Source organism: Danio rerio, chromosome 1 (assembly GCF_052040795.2).
Source record: "Danio rerio strain M-AB ecotype USA chromosome 1, GRCz13ab, whole genome shotgun sequence".
NCBI lineage: Eukaryota > Metazoa > Chordata > Actinopteri > Cypriniformes > Danionidae > Danio > Danio rerio.
In genome coordinates this window covers 38,728,701-38,741,007 of record NC_141021.1, presented here as the reverse complement: position 1 = coordinate 38,741,007, position 12,307 = coordinate 38,728,701, and the positions used below count along the sequence as shown (strand labels likewise).

At 36.2% G+C, this 12,307-nt stretch overlaps 1 protein-coding gene across 3 annotated transcripts in view; it reads left to right on the top strand.

Annotated features, from left to right (window-relative positions):
* Positions 1-12,307, top strand: part of LOC147846934 (uncharacterized) — a 138,010-nt gene that overhangs the window by 107,727 nt on the left and 17,976 nt on the right. Inside the window, exons 10-13 of one of the 3 annotated variants that reach the window (XR_015476718.1) lie at positions 2,377-2,485; positions 7,660-7,796; positions 8,044-8,122; positions 11,390-12,307. The gene's annotated coding sequence lies outside the window, so the exon portion shown is untranslated. The remainder of the gene's footprint in view (positions 1-2,376; positions 2,486-7,659; positions 7,797-8,043; positions 8,123-11,389) is intronic. The other 2 variants (XM_087237368.1, XM_087237373.1) reach the window with 2 other exon arrangements.

Sequence of the window (12,307 nt, the reverse complement as noted above, 5' to 3'; positions counted from 1 at the left end):
GCAATGGGAGGGTATGTTTCTTTCTTTCAAAATCAAATGCAAACTTTCTTGATCAGCATGTCATAGGTTACATAATATGTAAGATATGTATTGCCAAATAATTTTTGATGTTTACATTCAACAAACAAATCATATGAAATATAATGACATACTGTAGTAGTGAAGAAAAAAACAGTAATTAACATTATATTTAACAATCAATAATTTAGGATTAATTCATAATAAACAGTATTTTTATTAATAAAATGTTGAGGATAAATAATAATAATAATAATAAATGTAACATATATTAAAAAAATTAAATGCATCCAGTGAAACAGGGTTCAGGTATAAACTAATAAAGATAGACTGAACTGATATATTGTACTGATTAAATAATGCGGTAACTGTCAGAATGAAAGAGTAGCAACACAAAAGGCACATCAATGCATTCATTTCTAATTCAAAACCTCATCTCTGGGTTTAAAGAGTGGACTTACAAAACTCGAACCAACCCTACAAATATAAACAGATAGGAAAAAAAAAAAAAACAGAGAGTCTCTAGTATGTGTACATTCAACAAACAAAGCAGTGGGATGTCTCTTTGATCCATCAATCCCTAAGCAAAACTCGGCTTGGGAGTTTGGATACAGTGACAAATTCACAGAGAAATAAGGTTTTATCAACTCTGGCAAATGCAGAACTCATCATAAGTAAACAGACTTTCTTTTTTTGTGGTTGGAGTGATGCCTCCAATTACAGCTGAGTGAAGGTAGAGAACGCATATGGTTGTGTTTTGACTTACTAAGAGGCATTTTTGTGTTTTTTATTGACATAAGATGGATTTTCATATTGCTAATGAGGTCCTGCACAAATACACTCAAGCCTAGGGGAGTCTTTGTTTATTCAATTCAATTCATCTTTATTTCTTTATCGCTGTTACAATGTAGATTGTGTCAAAGTAGCTTAACATAGATGAAGTTCTAGTAAATAAAAAAAACCAGTTCAGTTCAGTTTAGTTCACTTCAGTGTGGATTAAATTTCACTGCAGAAAGTCCAAACACTGAAAAGCAAATCCACTGATGTGCAGCTCCATGAGTCCTAAACCAAGCAAGCCAGTGGCGACAGTAGTGAGGAACAAACTTTACCAGTTGATGAAAGTTAAAGGAAAAAACCTTGAGAGAATCCAGGCTCAGTTGAATGGCACGATCATTTCTTCTCTGGCCAAACTTCTTGTGCAGAGATATAGTCTAGGCACCAGAAGCTGGAGAATTCTGAACGTCCATCATGGAGAAGCTGCAGGTGTGAGTAGGTCACTGGCGGGTGTTAAGGTGGCCCACGGGATCAATGTGGAGACTCGTCTGCCACTGAGGTCTTTCAGCAATCAGTCTCATTCTCTCCACTCCTCCATGACCACCACAACATCAAGATACGGGCTGGTCTAGAAATATGTTTAAAGGATTAGACTTTTTTTTTTTTTTAAATTACTCATCCTCATGTTGTTTCAACTTCCTAAAACCTTTGTTAATCTTCAGACAATAAACTAAAACTTTTTAGATATCCAAGAGCTCTATCCTCATTCATAGACAACCATGGCGCAGACGTTCAATTTGCAGAAAATGAGCTAAAATCATTGTCAAAACATTCCTTGTGACTTCAGTGGTTCAACTGTAATCATTTTTGCCAGATTTGGTGGTTTTGAATTTGATTGTGTGAGTACAAAATAGGCGGGTTGACAAAGTTTAGGCGGTTTTGAAACTTAACTTTTACATGCAACTTTTTCAACGAAACATAACTTTGCACTCTTACTCCATTCAGTTAGTCATGACCAGTGCATATTGCATACGCGTGGACCCACCCTCAAGAGTAGTGAATGAAAGTTCTATTAAAATCTGATTCCCGGACAACTCTGACTCCCCTTCTCGTGCACTTGCTTCACACAGCGCCTGCAGTTAAACTCACAGTGGTTTATCATAACACTTAGCAATTTTTTTTTTTTACAATTGACAGCAAGTACAAATATAAAAGTGTTGTCTAACTGACAAGCAGCAGCTACTTATGTTTCAAAGAATTTAAAATGCCAAACAGCACAAATTTATACCCCATTTTGAAAGTAAAGCAGTGGGGGCAGTATTCCCTGTTGGGGTTCTGTGACTGCTGGCGTTGATTGCTGTATGGTTAAAAAATTATGACAAAGTAACTAGGTTAATTTAGATTTAAATAAAATTAAAACTAAATAAAATATTTATCTAATATTTTGGGCATTTTGTCAGGTTTTGCACAGCTTTTGTTGCCATATCTGGCAACACTGACGGCAAAGCTTCATAAACAATTTTGTGAGCCAAATCAACTGTAAACATTTCTTGAAATACATTTTGTAAAAATTAAATGTTTCAGGAGTGTTGCTGTCAATGGAAGATGAGGGAGCTCTCAGATTTCATCTAAAATATATTCATTTGTGTTCCGAAGATGAAGGAAGGCCTCAGGGGTTTGGAACAACATGAGGGTGAGTAATTAACAGCAACATTTAAACTTTGGGGTGATGTAATCCTTTAACTATAATATCTTAACATAAAAATCTTGTTTTTTTTTTTTTGTTTTTTTTTTAAAGTCTATAAATACTTGATAATGCAATTTAGTATATGAAAAACATTTCTGGAGTACATCAATAAATTCCATTCTAGAAATTACATTGGTTCCTGTTTTTCACATTTGTCTGTTTACATGGCCTTAATCAAAGGAGGTTTTCCTTGCATTTAAAAAAAAAAAAAAAAAAAAAACGAACACTGCTGTCATTGTACAATGCGTGATCCTACATGCCTCATGCAATAATTTTAAGAACTGCATACAATTATCATGATATCATCTGGCCAGATAAATTTGAGTAAGTAATTGTGCTGTCAAGTCCCCTTCCAAAATATGCACTGTGAAATAGAATTTCATTTTAGGGTCACTCGGGTGGTGAGCTGACTAAAATAGATTGTATTAAACATTTTGCAGGTCTCCCTGACACTCCATCTTACAATGCTGAGGTCCTACTAAGCCTCTGAATAATTTGTGTCAAGGATTTCAGAAGGCATTGTCCTCCATTGAAGGTTAGCGATGTTAGCAGATAACAGACTATTGCTATAATGACTGTAGTGTTGTAGTTGACATATGCTTGTAGTCAAATATGACTACAAAATAAAGCTCAACATGTTTTGTAATATTTTGTTATTATTGTTTTTAGTAAGCAAAAATGAATCAGTCCCGAATACTAAAAATGAGCATGTAACATTGAACCACAAATACAGTCATAGCAGGTCAGTTCTATCATTTTTAATTTATGAGCTTTCAATTGATATATGTTATGTTAGGATAGGGTACAATTTGGCTGAGACACATCTATTTGAAAATCTGGTATCTGAAGGCTTAAAGGTTTTAAAGTAAGCCTCAAGCTCTTTTTTTAAGATTTTTTAAAGATTTTTTTTCACACAAATTTCTGTGTGTTGAGTATCCATTAAAACAATGTTAGCACCTGTCAGCTTTAGTTGTGGGAAAAACTGGATCATTTTGAGTTATTATTAGATAATTTCATCTTCCGTGTTTAAAATAATTTTGGGGCGGGATCAAAATTAGTCATGTAGCATCAAATCTGCTAGTGGAGTGATGAAGTGTCAGTTTCTCATTATTCTGACACTTATGCTGAGTTTTCTTATCCTATGAGAAGACCCTGCATCTTAACTATTGATTAGAGCATGTGCTTTCCGAAAGCAAGGCAGACCTGCGAAGCTGTAAGACCCAATGACTGGGTGAGACTGCGTCTGCGCATGGCACAGGTCGTATGTTTTTGTTTTCATGATCCACGAGGTTTGTTGCATGTTTTCCCCCATGACTCTGTCAGGGCCGATACAGTAAATCGGTTGGTTAATCAAGCATTTTTTGTCAAATGAGCTGTATGAGAATCAGAGAATGGCGGAATTTGTCTTTTATCAGTTGAGTTTGTTACCATTCAGACACATTGCCTATATCCATGCTGCTGTGTTTGCCTTTGTTTAAAATTCTCCAGATTACCAGCAGGGTTAATGGTTGGAATAGATATCAAAAGAGACCTGCTGCATTGCTATCCACTGTGTCTGCATAAAGACCTGGGGATTGAGGAGGAAAGACGTCCCCCTTATTTACAGTGTTTATATAAACACAATTATCTTTATGATAATATACCAATTTGTTATGTGTATATAAAATTATGAATAACAAATGTGGCAGGATATTAAATTACTTAATGTTTATTTCTTTGCATTTTAACTTTATAAACTATAAAATCATGGGTCTCCTCACGGTTTTTGTCTCAGTTTATGAGCTAACTGACAACAGTTGATCGCTCCCCTCTTTTTCCCCTACTCTGCCAGCCTTGTCCACTCCTCCCTTTGCTCGCAGTGTTTCACGCTTTTTGAAAAAATTCTGAGGTAGACTTGAACTGAAAGAAGGGGGTTTCATGGCCCTTTAAAAAATCTAAATGTTCTCCAAATTAAGTGCTAAGCAATGCATATTACTAACAAAAAACTTCATTTTTGATATATTATCATATATTTACAAAATGTTTTTAGGGTGTAAGCTGAGAAAATATTATATATTTTCTATTATATATTCCTTCTATGCTAATGAAGGACTACTGAGACATTCAAAGCATGGGATGGGTCCTTCTGACGTGGCAGAGCTGATCACAGCTCCAATACACATCTCTGCCATTTGCTTACAGTAACCATGTGCTTTTCACATTATACAATTAATCTGCTTGTGATCTTCCTTCATATAACTTTGTCATGTTTGGTGTCATTTGACAGTTTATGACTTCAGTGTTGTAGTGATGAAATCAACAGAGACATTGATTGAATGTATTTTATTATAAAATATATTTACTATTGTTGAGTTATGGCCTGAGGAGAGTATGTTAATGTTCTTCTCCCCCACTTTATCTCCTAAACTTTGCTCTCATGTTCAGCTAGTTTTGGGGGGCGGTTTTCACTCATGGTTGACAATGCTTTGCTCAGGGTTTAATAAGGAATGGTAACTGTTGATCTGGGAGAATGGCTTTTACTCTGCATCTCCCGCACACCGGTGCGTAGCCTCATATTCTAGTTTTACTGTCTTTGTTGCTCAGCAGTGCAAATGTTACAGCTAATTTCTTTATGCTAGTTTGTTTCATTCTACTGTCTGTATATATGTAACTTAATAAACAGCTTTACCTGCTTTAAGCTTTGAGATTCTTTCTCTTTATCAATGATGATAACGGCTTTAATGGAGTCAGATTAATTACAATGGAGTCAGATGAATAATGGATTTAAACACGCCATCCTTCAACTGCTTTCTGTTTCTCACTATTTGTTCAGAATAGTAGCGTAAGTTTCAAGCCTTAAAAGCGAACATGATCTTCATTTAAAAATCTACTAAAATTTTATCATTTTAATTTTGTGGTCCAGGGTCACATACAGTATATAAGGCCCTTTCACACCAAGGATGATAACTGTGAACATAATGATATATTGTAGTTAAAAATTGTTCTCGAACCGAACAATACAGACATTTTTTTTCTAAAATGGTTTTTCCAGCTGATGCATAATACAATACATACAGGCAATTAAAATTCATTCACATATAACAGATTTGTATTTGGTGGCCAATAGTATTGCAGAGAATTTAAATGTCAACCTTGCTTAATAATTCAAGCCCAACTAACCTGTACCAATGCAGTCTTACAGCAATTCATAACTTTTTCATTTAATGGCTAATTTGTATCATTTTGTACAATCTCATCTCCCAATGAGAGCTATAGTTATGGGTGGGGTTTGGGGACATGCCTCCTTTTATAAAAGGTACATTTTCATGCGATTACAAAATATGCAAAAATAGTAAGTGCGTGAAATAGTTCATCATGAGATTGGGCTGGTTATACCATCTTAATGAATGGTAATAAGTATTAATGGAGATGAGATCCTCATGACAGGCTTGACAGTAACAGTGTAACATTAAAACATAAAGTATCCCTAATATATAGAAACAGAATCAACATCTGTCTTGCCTCCTTTGAAGTTGCCTTTAGACTTGATAGTTATCAACAGAATTCTTGAAACTTGAACATGGACTTCAAAAAAAATTTCTTCAACGATCAATTTCTTTTCTTGAAAAAAATATCTAAATATTGTCCAAATTAAGTTTTCAGCAGTGGATATTAAAGTTGGCGGTTCATTACACAGTGGTGACCCCGGATTAATAAGCCGAAAAGAAAATGAATGAATGAATGAATGAGGAAATTTACCAAATTTCTTCATGAAACATGATCTTTAATAAATATTCTAATGGATTTTTTAAAAATTAAAGCAAAATAGATTATTTTGGGATCATTTAGTGCATTGTTGGCTATTCTTACAAACACACCTCAGCAACTTAAAACTGGATTTCTGCTCCAGGGTCAGATTGCTTAAGATGATTTCTAATGTGGATGTGATAAGATTTCCCAAGCATTTTACTGACTTTTGCAACATCTGTACATAGCGACACATTTTAGCGATTGTGTGTGTGCATGTGTGTGTGTGTGTGTGTGTGTGTGTGTGTGTGTTTTCAGTAGGGGGTTGCTGGGGACAGAAGAGCTGTTCCAGTAATGAGGCCTTTTATAAGCTTTAATTTGTGGGTCTCCCCTGGGGCAGACTTTATAGTCGCTCTTTCTCTCCCTCTTTCTCTTTTGCTTCCTGATATTTGTAGTCTGATTTTACCTTTCTGTATTTGCCACTAGGCATCAGTAGTATTTTTAAGTTTCTTATCAATGCAAAGATTATGTGCTCAGCCCTACATACCTTCAGAGACACTTGGGCATTGATCACAACATTGTGTGTGTATAAAATAATGGATTTGTGGTGTATTTTGTGTGTAGGTTCACATTGGATTTTGTTGGAGGGAGGAAAGAAGTAAAAAGTTACACCCACCGGCAGTGTATTGTGAATTCTGGCCTAGTTACATTTAAAAGAAGAGTTTACTACAGCATTTGACTGTTTTGGCACCTGATGAAAGTGATCCACACACGAGCATAATGGTGACTGACAGCTCGTCACGTACTGAAGTCGCACCAGGTCACATTTTGTTACCTACACCAGTTCAAAGAACAAATATTTCACAACCCGGTGTGTCACTGGCGTTTGATGCTCAGTTTCCAGTTTGATCCTGTTGGAATTGAGGAAATGCGTTTAGCTGTTTGGCTTTTCTTCTAAAGTTGTCCAGAGATAAGACTCGAGGGCTCATTGTTGACAGTGAGATTAGAGAGCTTGGCCAGGGTTTCAAGTCTAAGAAAGCCAGCCAGTTACTGGCTGACATTAAAGCTTGGCCCAAAGACGTATTTCTGTCTAAACAAGCTGAAAGAAAATTCTATTCAGAGTTTCGCAGTATTGATTCTTTGTAGCACAGTACTGTCAGAGTGAAATATAAAGCAAGAACCGCAGCTCCTACAAGGCAAATCGCTAAACCATTTTAGCCTCATTTCATGTTTAAGTATATGAGATTGAGGACCTGCTGTCACTAAATTCCCTCTATTGTAAATATTTAAAAAATCTGTAGGGCATGTAAACAACACACCTTAATTAAGACTCTGAGCAAATTTGAACAAGCTTACCTTCTGTCTGTCCTCTCTTTCTCTCTCACTTCTTTAAGGTGAATCGCTCCTGGGATGATATGAAAAGCTGCTTTATTCTGTTCATCACCCGTTTCCCACTGCTCCCTTTTTTTTTCTCCGATCTCCTCATGCTGTCTATCTGCAATACGTTTACGGGGATGGATCCGCAAGGGGGGTAAGAGAGCACAATTTGTAAGCAGAAAATATTGGTTTGCCTCATCGCCTGTGGTTATGTATTGCCCATTCTTGGTTCTTTTTTTTATGTTCGATTTTTCTCTTTTTTTCCCTACTTTTCCTTTTTTGCCCACATCTTTTCATGTTTGCACGTCACTTGTACATCACAGGTTTGAGAAATTCCAGTGTGCTTAGCTCCAGGCACCCTGAGTGCACACACTTACATAACTTTCTGATGTGTTTTGCAGAGGCAGGCTGATGGGGCAACATTTGAGAAATGTGCCAAGAACCTCGCAGACAACTTTCACCCCTCAGAGCAGATGAAAGGTGAGAAAAAGGGGATCAATTCTGTTTATCCACCTCACAGGGTTTTATTGTGTGTATATCTTAAAGGTCTGTCAAGCATTTTAAAAATCTAATTAGTCTAATGTAATAATATCATCAATTGCAATTTAGTGAACACCTCTAATGAATCTATAAAATAGGCTAAATAAAATTATAAAATCCTACCACAATACTGGACAAAATCAAAACGTTATGCAATTCTGCTTGTGCCTCACACAGGTGAGTGGGTTTGACAAACCACATGTAAAAACACACTTTTCATCTCTCTGACAATTTAACTGAGACTTTTGTCAGTTTTGCTCATCTGCAGCAAGCAAATTCTTACAATTACACCATAACTAGGCATGGGCCGGTATAAGTATGATAACCTTGGAATAAAAATATCACAGTTTCACAGTATTGTGATTACTGCTCTAAAATTTATTATTTTTAAATGACTAGGTAAAAAAATATAGATACTTTTCCCCCCATTAAACAAAATACATTTTATTTAAGGGAATATAATTATAATATACACATTATAATATTTTGGATCAGTAAAGATGTCAGGCTAGAAAATTAAAATAAATAATTGACTTCTGCTCGCTTCATTCGTTTAAAAGACAGATTTCTTTACAACACATTTTTAAAAACACATAAAAAATTAAAAAAAACTTACAGATACCATAGGAACGGTATCACAGAAAATGTAAGTGGTTTTAAAACCTTGAATTTTCCAAACCACGGTGAACCTTGAAACTGCTTATCGTCACATGCCTAACCATAACTTTTTTAAAAATGTATAAAAAACCAATGTGCATTTATGATGTGTGCAGGTGATTTGGCTTTTTAAACCACCCATAGAAACAATCTTCTCTCTCCCCCGCCTTACTCTAGCAGTTCATTCTCAGAGCTCTATAAGGCCCAGTTTACACTAGTACATTTTAGTTTTAAAACAGCGTTTTAAAATGAAAACGATCCGCGTCCACACTAGCGTTTCACCCAGTGTTTCTGAACAACGCTCTGTCTACACCACACGAATGAAAATGCACATCACATGACTCACACTCTGGCATGCGCTGCAGCATATCTAGCCAGATGAGAGCTGTGCTCGTTGGACTGTTCATTAAGGATCTACCGCTGGATCTAATCTCACTATGTTTGTTAAACGTGATATTTAATTCATCTTGTTGTCTATATCTGACGACATATACCCTGACTTTGGTCTTTTAAATCTATTACTTGTTCGTTACATGTTTTGGCTGAGGGTTTTATTATTAACTTATTGTACGTTATACTTTTATAATGGCCATTATTGATTATTAAAACAGATTTTCAGCAAAAGATGGGTATGTTTCACATTTGAAAATGAAAGGAAGCAGTGATGTTTTAGGCTCAGTTTTGTTGTAAATATGCAAACAGTGAAGATGACAACTCATATATACAGCACGATGCCTCAACAACTTTGCTGTCTGTTAAGTTGCTAATATCAAAATGAAAGTAGCAGTTCCTTATATCATGTTTTCATTTTATTGTTGAGAAAGTAAAACAGCGTACGTAGCCAGGATGATGTGAATAAGGTTATAAAGTACACTGTTCACTTTGAAGATTTACCAACATGTCTTTGGTAGTCTGTTCTCCAAATCCAACTTGCGAAGTCTGAACTTACAAGTAGAAGATGCAGGACTGAACTGTGTGTAGACTACTTAATGAGGAAAAGCTCCAATCAGAGAGGCATATGTCTGGAGCTCTGCCTCCATTTTCAGATGTCTCCGTTTTTCCCCATCCACACTGAGATGGAGCAGCAACATTTTAGAATGAAGACGGCCTCTCCAGCGTTTCCAAGACACTTCGTTTTCGGCGCCCGAAAACTCCGGCATTTGAACAAACATAAATGTAAAATTTCTCCCAGCAAAACAAAATGCAATTCTTTAGAAAGTCAGTGAGATATTCTTTTATTCAGTTTATTCAAGCAGATGATTGTTCAGGCACCAATACAAAGACAAAATGTGTTTGGATTTAACATAACCTATTAATATAAAATAACTGAATGAATTGTTGTATAAGTACACATTTGTAGTGTCTGAAAAAAAAAAAACTGTTTGTTGACTAAAAATGAAACAAAAAGGGAAAATTTTCTGACCATTATTTTTTGGGGCTAGTGTGAAGGGGTATAAGTGCATTTAGTACGCTCCGTCATACACTGTGTTGATCTGCATCCTCACCATAAAACTGTGTGAAATATAATATACACTTGAGTGTGGTGCATTCAAAAATAAAATATGTGCCATCTCTTTATTTTGATGGTCCCTTTAACGCATTTTGTTAAATTTAAGTTACATTGCAGCTACATGCCAACTAATTATCATTAGTTAATATAAGTAGAATATAAGTATATACAATATAAGTAGACTATTATGTTAGGTTTAGCGTTAGTGTAAGTTGACATGTACTTGCAAAGTTTCTTATAGTCAGTTAAATGTCTTTTGAAGGATCAGTATCAGCAGATATTAAGTAGACAGTCTTCTACTCAAATGAGAAGTAATTGACATGTAGTTGCAATGCAGCATTTAGTCAGCAAAATGTGCAATAGGGACCATCAAAATAAAGTCTTACCAAATTTGTGATTCATTTATAGATAAAAAATTTATACTTTGTTATACTTTATGCTTTTTACAAACATGAAGGGTAGAATATATCAGAATTGTCTAAACGTTAAGATGATTTAACTGGATTTATTTTTTTTGCCTCTTGTCTTTGCCATAAAGCAAATATGTCGTTCCTGCCCCACTGAATGTCCCTTTGGCAGTTTTGAAGCGTCCTGGGGTGTGTTTGGAATCAGTTCAGACACCCATAAGCCCACTGTGATCTCTTTCTTAACCGTCTTAATTATGCTCCAATACTCGTGTGTCATTTGCAATTTACTCAGATGAATTTGTTCCGTTTGACTCCTAACATTAGATGAAAACTCTGAGGGAAAAAAAAAGACCATGAAAAACTTTTTGATGTCAATTAATCAAGTCTCTTATGCTCAACAAAACAGTGTTTCTGCGGTGGAAAAAAAGCTGAAATTTTTTTTTAAATCTGTATAATTAATAATATTAATATTTAATATTATAAAATTATTTTAAAAACTATTCTAAAATGTAATGTATTCTTCCAAATTTGCAGATTTGATGCTCAAGAATTTTTTTTTTTTTTAATATTTCTAAGTACATTAATATTTGTTTGTTACAACATTTCTCCGGGGGGATCCCGAGGCGTTTCCAGGCCAGCCAAGAGACCCTCCAGTTTGTCCTGGGTCTTCCCTGAGGCCTCCTTCTGATGGGACATGCTTGGAACACCTCCCTAGGTAGGCGTCCTAGAGACCTCTGAAACAGATGCCTGAGCCACTTCAGCTGACTTCTCTCGATGTGGAGGAGCAGTGGCTCTACTCCGAGCTCCTCCCGGGTGACAGAGCTCCTCACCCTTTCTGTAAGTGTGCACCCTGCCACCCTACGAAGGAAACTCATTTCAGGTGCTTGTATCTGAGATCTTGTCCTTTAGGTCATGATCCAAAGCTCATGACCACAGGTTGAGAGTAGGAATGTAGACTGACCGGTAAATCGAGAGCTTTGCCTTTTGGCTCAGCTTCTTCTTCACCACAATGGATCAGTACATCGATTGCATTACTGCTGTCGCTGCACCGATCTATCTGTCAATCTCACGCTCCATCTTTCCCTCACTCGTGAACAAAACCCCAAGATACTTGAACTTTTCCACCTGGGGTAAGGACTTTCCTCCAACCTGGAGATGGCAAACCACCTTTTTCCGGTGGAGCATCATGGCCTTGGACTTGGAGGAGCTGATTCTCATCCCAGCCGTGTCCCACTTGGCAGCAAACAGCCCCAGTGCATGCTGAAGGTCCATGTTTGAAAAAGCCAACTGAATGACATCATCTCCAAACCAGACCCCCTCGAGCCCAAGGCTATGCTTTGAAATTCTGTTCATAAAAATTATTAATAGAATTCGTGACAAAGGGCAGCCCTGCCGGAGCCCAACATGCACTGAAAATAAGTCTGACTTATTACGGGCAATGCGAACCAAACTCCTACTCTGTTCATACTGTAACGAGACCCTTAACAAAGCGAAAATATTTTTTAATTAAAAATATTAATAAATCTTGAATTAAACTGTAGCCTTGGAAGT